Below are 6,708 nucleotides of genomic sequence, written 5' to 3'. Positions count from 1 at the left end.
GCCCCCACTAGGGTTCCCCCCCCCCAACCCTAGGCGCATGGGCCCAAGGGGGGGGGCAGCCCTCCAGGGGCTGGTTCCCTGTCCCTTGCGGCCCATGAGGCCCTCCGAGAGGGGTGGCCCCTCCCGGTGGACCCCCGGAACCCCTCCGGTGGCCCCGGTACAATACCGATATGCCCCCGAAACTTTCCGGTGTCCGTATGACAACTTCCCATATATAAATCTTCACCTCCGGACCATTCCGGAACTCCTCGTGACGTCCGGGATCTTATCCGGGACTCCGAACAACATTCTGTAATCACATACAAGTCTTCCTAATAACCCTAGCGTCACCGAACCTTAAGTGTGTAGACCCTACGGGTTCGGGAGACATGCAGACATGACCGAGACGGCTCTCCGATCAATAACCAGTAGCGGGATCTGGATACCCATGTTGGCTCCCACATGCTCCTCGATGATATCATCGGATGAACCAGGATGTCGAGGATTCAATCAACCCCGTATACTATTCCCTTTGTCAGACGGTATGTTACTTGCCCGAGATTCGATCTTCGGTATCCCAATACCTCGTTCAATCTTGTTGCCGGCAAGTCACTTTACTTGTACCGTAATGCATGATCCCGTGACCAAACACTTGGTCACTTTGAGCTCATTATGATGATGCACTACCGAGTGGGCCCAGTGATACCTCTCCGTCATACGGAGTGACAAATCCCAGTCTCGATCCGTGTCAACCCAACAGACACTTTTGGAGATACCTGTAGTGCACCTTTATAGTCACCCAGTTACGTTGTGACATTTGGTACACCCAAAGCACTCCTACGGTATCTGGGAGCTACACGATCTCATGGTCAAAGGAAAAGATACTTGACATTGAAAAAGCTCTAGCAAACGAACTACACGATCTTGTGCTATGCTTAGGATTTGGGTCTTGTCCATCACATCATTCTCCTAATGATGTGATCTCATTATCAATGACATCTAATGTCCATAGTCAGGAAACCATGACTATCTGTTGATCAACGAGCTAGTCAACTAGAGGCTCACTAGGGACATATTGTGGTCTATGTATTCACACGTGTATTACGATTTCCGGATAATACAATTATAGCATGAATAAAAGACAATTATCATGAACAAGGGAATATAATAATAATACTTTTATTATTGCCTCTAGGGCATATTTCCAACAATTCTAAAGCTAGAGACATGTTATTTCATCTCTAGGCAACCATAGAGTCAACTTAGTAAAGCGTCTTTGGAGCGTCTCCCCACGGACCGTCTCAAAACACATAGACACGCTGTCTAAAGCGTTTGTACATGGCATGAGACGCTATATTGGGACGTCCAAAGGTGTCTCTAGATATGACACGCCATATTTGGACGTTCAAGAGCGTCTCTGATATGTAGAGTCGTTCTGTTAGACGCGCTCATACATCTCTACTAATAGGGATACACGCCATGTACAGACATTATATTCGTCTCTAAATATACAAAAGCTTTAACCATATAATATTTTACTTTAAATAATATTTGATTTATTTCAAATGTGTACTTCGCCATTTCAAATCCAGTAACTTTATCATGACATATGCTTGTGCAGAACGATCAAGAAATATTGTATATAACAACATCCACCCATATCACCAATCACATTCATAAGCAACAAATATCATGAACAATATGAAGGGATCCACCCATATCACTGATTGTATCCACAACCATCCCGTTCACACAATTTCATTTAGTAGGAACAAACACCTTAGGTTCACAACTGAATCAAATAAGATCTTCATATAAAATATTCAAATAATTAAGAGATCATACAAACTTGGACTAAGTTTTCCTATAAAGCTAAAATCTGTATATAAAACATAATATTTGTCCATCTAAAGAATAATTCTTCTATAGTTCTCCCGGCTCTTGCAATGCACTTCTTTTCTAAATCTTGAGCTGCCTTGAAAAAGAAAGATAACAAAGAAATTTTTAGAATATAGCTTTAAGACTATTATGAGAAGAAATGTACTTTGATGATGTACCATACCAGTGTTTGGCAGCCCTCTTTGGTTCTTGCGCAATTGCTAGGATGCAGTTCCTGGTTAGTCTTTTCCAATAAAGTTGATTCTATACAGCCTTGATTGAACTTATCAATTTTTTCAATGTGCGGCATACGGAAAACATAGACATTGGTTGACAATGAATCACAACTTTATGCACACACACACACACCTTAGCAACCATGTGTGGTAAAGATGAACCAGTGTAATCCTCCTTGGTCCTCGAAGAAAAGCTAGAATGCAATTCCTGGGCAGTGATCTGCTATATCCGGCAAAGTTGATTCTGCACTTCCATGATTGGTGTAACCCTCTTTGGTTGATTCTGCACGGCCTTGATTGGCCTTATCAAACTTTTCAATGCATGCGTTCTACATTTGAGGTTCAGTTCAATACGACATAAACATACACAATCATAGGCATTGTTTGATAACGAAGTAAAAAAAATTATGCGCACACACCTTAGCAACCATGTGTGGAAAAGATAAACTAGTGTAATCCTCTTTGGTTCTCGCAGAAAAAATAGGATGCAATTCCTGGGTAGTGATCTGCTTGTCCGGTAAAGTTGATTCTGCACTTCCTTGATTGACCCTATCAAACTTTTCAATGTGTGTTTTCTACAATTGAGGTTCAGTTCAGTTGTAAGTAAACTTACACAAAACATAGGCATTTTTTAATAACAAATCAGAAATGTGTGCACACACCTTAGGAATCATTTTTTATTGTGGTAACGATAAACCGGTGTAACACTCTTTGGCTCCCGCACAACTGCTAGGATGTAGTTCCTGCAACTTATGATGAACAATTGTTTAAGTATGATAATGTAGAATATTTATTAGTGAAGAAACTATTACATCACCTGCATAGCACTCAATGGAGCATATTCTTCAGCTTCGTTATGTGATTCATTTGGGAGGTCACCGCCAACAACTCTTTCGTCGAGATCAACCTGAAACAGGAACAAATAATAGTAAAGTAATACTCATATTTTTATCTTTGCAGAAAGACATGTGGTTTAGATACTAACTTCATCACTTCCCACGGTTACAAATTCATTTCTCAAATCCTCAGTGGGGAATTTTCGCTTCAGGAACGAACGGATCATAGCCAACTCATCTGTCATGTTTTCTATATTATCTCCTAGTGCCCGCAGTGCAAATTGAACATTTCCTTTTTTTTTCTCAGGATGTTGAACAAATGTTAGTCCCTGAGAAACTTTTATTTCGCACCAATGCTTATCACCATAATGGTACATGTTGGACTCAAGTGAGACATGTTGGACTCAAGTGGAATAAGGTGATCTTGCCGTAAATATGACCCATACATGCATTTCATTGAAAAGGCACCCAAAAAGCACTTCAGAAGTTACTGTAACGCACACAGCAACATACGAACCTGTAAACAAAAATCTTGTAGTGCAAAATCTGAGAGCTGCTGATTGAACCTCCCTTCAGCTAAGATGTAAAAATCATAACTAATGAGATAGTGGGACTGCACTAAGATGATGTAGGAAATAGGACAGACTAAAATTACTACAGAATAGCAAAGTACATTGCAGCCTGTGCAACCAAACACTACCATGTTTTATGCTCCAGCATAAATGAAATTTGAGGTTATTTGGTCAATCTATATAACACCGCTTGTACTACTTTTGAGTTTTACCATATAAAATTTGATTGGACCAAATAGTTGCTCACATATTTTCAAGAAAATCTGTCATAATTGATTTCTAGGCAAGCAAGCAATTCAACAAACACTTAGAGTGCATGCCTACATGAAGGAAGAAAGGAGACGAAGGAGAAGAGGATGGGGACTTGAGATGCATAAATGAAGGAGCCCACTTCGGTTGATTTAATGGTAAAACAGTAGGGGCTATGGGATTTAAGAAATTACCTGCTTGACGTGGCGAAGGCTGAAGATACGGATGGAGGCGAGAGCTGCTTGCGGGCTGTGTACCGACGGAACACGCGCACAGCTTCGAGTGAAGGATGAGACCTGCGTGGATCCGGCTTTGTGACGGTGAGGATGGCGCTTCGTGATGCGGGGACGACGGGCACCGACGGGGCTCCGATTAATGAGCTTGTCGATGGAGGAAAACGGCAATCTGCGGCAGGCGGCGATAGCAGCAGAGGGCGGCGCTTGAGGTTGAGGCTGGCACCGCGTCGGGTACACGAACGGGCGGCGCGCGGGGTGGTGGTCACGGCGCAGATTGGAATCGGTGGTTGGATAAATGGGGAGGTGGTGGGCGGAGATGGCGGCGAGGGAAAATATCCGACGATATATGGAGAAAGAAAAAGGGAGAGACGCGGGAAGTATGCGCGGTAAAGAAAATAATCTCTAGCACCAAAACTTTTATAAGCGAAAATAGTCTGGCAAAAATTTGATTTAGTGGGAATAGTTTGGGAGCTCTAATTAATCACATGTATGGATGTGTTAAAAACGCATATATGGATAAATGAATTTTTAGGTGTATCTTTTATTGGATCAATTCGTATGCTTTGTTTTTTTTTCCAAAAAACAACAAACTTTATTGGGTAATATTCATATCCAAGTAATATCAATATAGTTTGATAAAAATAATAAAGGTAGTGGTAGATCCAAGTTGGGCTTCCCCCTCCGTCGCGTGCTGCCCGTGTCCACGGCGGACGCCGCACCGACATGACATCCCTTCACCTAGCCTTGTCGGCGATGGGGTGGTAGCGCGCCGCAACTCCTTCAAGACGATTTTGACCAGCTGGTCACTGATGCGGTGTCAGCGTCCGATGTGGCTAACGTGGCCCAATATTGCGTCGCTCTTACCACTCCTCCTCTCGCACCGCCTCTTGACTATCGTCAAGGTGTTGCGTGATAATGTGTCGTCTCAACGACGAGGTAATGGAGTAGGCCCCAGGAGGGATCCTTTTCCTTCACGGCCTTCGAAGTAAACCTACCGCACCGGTTCCAGCAAATCATGTGGCTGGTTCGAGCGTCCAGCATGGCCGTCGTTGCCATTTCCAGCTCCCGATATCCTCTGCCCACCAGAATTCAAGTCTCAATTTTGACATTGATGTTTGCATTTTCTCGAATTTATTCCATGCATTTCGGCGATGTGCGTTCAGTGAGAGGAGACGTTCCTGTTAACTACGAAAACGTGTGTGGCGACTTCATCAATGTCAAGATGATGTGTCAGATTAGTCTCTTGGAGGTGCTCATAGGGGTAGGATGTGCGTGCGTGTATGCATACGTAAGGATGAGTGTATATGTGTATCTATGTGCGTATGCATCTGTCTATACTATGTTCAAAAAAATGTCGGGCCATCTAAGAGCAACTCCAATCTGCCGACCCAAACGGACGCACGGTTTGGCTGCTTTTTGTCCGTTTGGGTCGGCCACGCAGACATCCATGCCCATTTTTTTAATTTGGGTCGGCGCGTGCACCCAATACTAGCCCGGCACATTTTTCTAAAAATGCGGACTTAAAAAAAAAGAGCAATCACGTTCAAACTTAAACATAATTAAACATCAAAAGCCGGTCAACCGCCGACCAAAGTCCACAGAAATAGTAAACATTAATTAAATATAAAAAAGTCTACGCTGCTGTGCGCGCTGCCCTAGGCATCCTCATCGTCCGACCCGGGGCCGGAGAGGTCGACCAGCTCCGGCGTTGAGCCAGCCCAGGGGAATGCCGCCTCCCAAGCCGGGGCCAAGTCGTCCTGCTGCGTAGGTTGCGCCGCCGACTGGGCTGCTTGCTCGCACGACGTTTGTCCTCCTCCTTCTCACGGCGCTCCTCCTCCTGCTCACGCTCGATCTGCATGAGCCGCTCGCCGGTGCCACTGAAGAAACCCATGGCGCTAGGGTTCGCTTGTCACCGGCGAGGAAGCACACGGGGGTTAGATGTGGGCGGGCAGTGGAAGCGGATGAGGCCGGCCACCCGCACGCATGGATTAAAAAAGGATGACCGCCCGCAGCTTCCACTCACTGACGCTTGGGCCCCGTGGTAGGGTTGCGTCGGCTCGTCGGGACTAGCATTTTTGTCCGCTTTGACCCAAAGGACATGGGCGAACGAAAATGGGTTGGCCGGTTGAAGTTGCTCTAAGGCACAAGCGCGAACTTCCCTCCTGCTCCTGGTTTTGGAGGCGTCAAAAGCTTCCTTAGTCGGGTTTTAGGAAGCATCCGAAAGCTTGCCAGGTTTTTAAGTTGGGGTATCTTTATCATGTTTAGGTTTATTTCGGCCAAGTTGTACTTTGTTTTCATGGTTTTTTTCTTTTTTTCCTTTATATTTTATTCTTTTTTCTTTTTTTGTTTATTTTTCATTTTTAATTTTTATTTCCCTTTTCTTTCTATTTTTTCAAATTCTTGAAGTTCTTCCAAATTTGTGAACTGTTTTAAATTCCCAAACTATTTTAATTCTTGAATATTTTTCTTCAAACAGTGAACTTTTTTCAAATTCACAATAAATTCCATTTCGCAAATATTTATTGAATTTGCGAGCTTTTCCCTAATTCATGAATTTTTCCAGTTTGCTGCAAAAAGTTTTGAACTCATAAAACTTTTTCAAATTCACAAAACTTTTTCATATACTTGAACTTTTTGAGGTCATGAACATTTTTAAATTCATTTTTTTAGTTTGTGAATATATTTCTTTGAATTGGTGAACTTTTTTCAAATTCATGAACAT

The sequence above is a fragment of the Triticum dicoccoides genome, chromosome 4A (genome assembly GCF_002162155.2).
Source record: "Triticum dicoccoides isolate Atlit2015 ecotype Zavitan chromosome 4A, WEW_v2.0, whole genome shotgun sequence".
Taxonomy (NCBI): domain Eukaryota; kingdom Viridiplantae; phylum Streptophyta; class Magnoliopsida; order Poales; family Poaceae; genus Triticum; species Triticum dicoccoides.
Note: the sequence above shows the minus strand (reverse complement) of the source record.